The following is a 2,013-nucleotide window of genomic DNA, read 5'->3' as shown; positions in this document are numbered from 1 at the left end:
AGTTTTTGGCGTCGTTGCCGGGAACAGGTTTGATTTGTTGAGTATAATTTCTCTAAATATTGTGAATATTTTAATTGTTTTGATTTCTTTTAATTTTGTGTTTATATTATTTACTGTTTTTATTTTATTTTAAACATATTTGTTTTTATTTTATTTGATTTTATTTTAATTTGCTGATTTCCTGCTATTATTTTAATTCTTATTTTGATTTTATTTGTTTCTATTTATTTTCAGATTTATTTTGATATTTATTTTGATATTTCTTTTGATTTTGTTTTGTTTTTATTATATTTTATTTTAGTTCTTTTTAGGTTTAGTTACGTAGTTTTAGTTAGGTTTAGGTAGTTTTATTTATTTATCATTACTAGTTTTAGTTTTTATTTTTACGTTAGGTAGTATTTTAAGTAAGTTGGTTAGTTTTTTACGATTATAATTATAATTTTTTGTTTTATTTTGTTTTAGTTTTATTTTATTTTGTTTTTATCTTATTCTTAGTATTTATTTATTTGTTTTAAGTACGTTATTTCTTATTTTTATTGTTTTCTTTTATTCTGTTTTTAGTTTTTATTTTATATATTTTTTTTCTTTTCTGAATATTTTTGTTTTATTTTCTTAGTGTCATTTTAGAGTTTTGTTTTTGTTTTTTTTAAGTTTTAATTTATAGTTTAGGCAGTTATTTATTTTATTTTAGTTAGCAATTTAAATTTTTGTTTATTTAAAAAAAAAATCAAAAAAAAAAAATAAAATAAAAATATACTCTATTTTTTTTCTTTTCCACTAATATTTTAGGAAAGCAACATGGCAGAAGAACAAGCCAAGAAGACACTTGGAGATTATGTCATGTACCAAGGACCAAGACATTATTCTAGTATCGCAATACCTATTACCGCTATGGCCTTGGAAATAAATCCCATTTTTCTCACTCTTATCAGTGCCCATCAATTCACAGCAATGGAGCATGAAGATCCATATTCACATTTGAATACATTTTATGAATTGGTGGAGTAATGGGCTTTTAATCAGATGATGTTGATAATGTTTGTATGCGCTTGTTTCCTTTTTCATTGGTAGGAAAGGCTAAGGATTGACTTAGTTCACTTCCAAATCAGAGCCTCATGAGCTGGAAGGATATAGAAGAAAAATTTCTGCAAAGATTTTGTCCAATCTCTCGCTACATTAAAGCTAAGTCTGAAATATCTATGTTCAGACAAGGAGCAGAGGAGTCTTTTTGTGAGACATGGGAAAGATTTAAGATGATATTGAGAAAATGCCCAAATCATGGGTTTGAAGACATTGCTCAATTGAGCATATTCATTAATGGTCTCAAATTTGATATGAAGATGCTCTTAGATGCCGCAGCTGGTGGCACAATGATGACTCTTGATGCTGAACAAGCAACGAGAATTATTAATGGATTGGCATCAACAGATTCTCAAGACCAGTATGATGGACGAAGTACTTGGAAGAAAGGATGGATTGAAGATACATTATTGGCTCAAAATCAAATTTTGACACAACAGATTGAGCAGTTAACCACACAAATGGCGAAATTGCCTCAACAATTACATGTTATTCAAAGGCAGAATCAAGAATTAAGGTGCGAACTGTGTGGAGGTGAGCATTCTAGTGAGCAATGTGCTTACCAAAATATTTCTTTTGAAGAAAAAGTGTTTTACATGGAAGATCAAGGAAAGCAAGGAACTTTTCAACAACTCCAACTATTAGATCATGTGCCCCAAGAGAGAATGAGCAAAATGGAAGATTCTACAGAAAAATGTACACACACCATGTTGGTTGCGCAGAAGAACGTTGAGACACAAATTAAGCAACTTACACAAGAGTTGAGGGAACTCAGGGAGAAATGTAAGTCAATCACTACAAGAAGTGGAGTAGTTGTAGGAAAGGGGATTGGTGATAATCTACAAAGTAAGGAAAGAGACATAGAGAGTGAGGAAATAAAAATTGATAGGGAAGAAAAAAAAGAAGAGGAAGAAAAAAACAAGAGTGAAGAGG

The 2,013-nt window shown here is 29.3% G+C and overlaps 1 pseudogene; it reads right to left on the bottom strand.

Annotated features, from left to right (window-relative positions):
• Nucleotides 1-1,179: 1,179 nt before the first annotated feature.
• LOC137813191 (small nucleolar RNA R71) lies at nucleotides 1,180-1,285 on the bottom strand (annotated as a pseudogene).
• Between the last annotated feature and the right edge of the window lie 728 nt (nucleotides 1,286-2,013).

Source organism: Phaseolus vulgaris, chromosome 2 (assembly GCF_000499845.2).
Source record: "Phaseolus vulgaris cultivar G19833 chromosome 2, P. vulgaris v2.0, whole genome shotgun sequence".
NCBI classification, from domain to species: domain Eukaryota; kingdom Viridiplantae; phylum Streptophyta; class Magnoliopsida; order Fabales; family Fabaceae; genus Phaseolus; species Phaseolus vulgaris.
The sequence above is the reverse complement of the archived record's forward strand: the minus strand, read 5'-3'. Positions and strand labels throughout refer to the sequence as shown.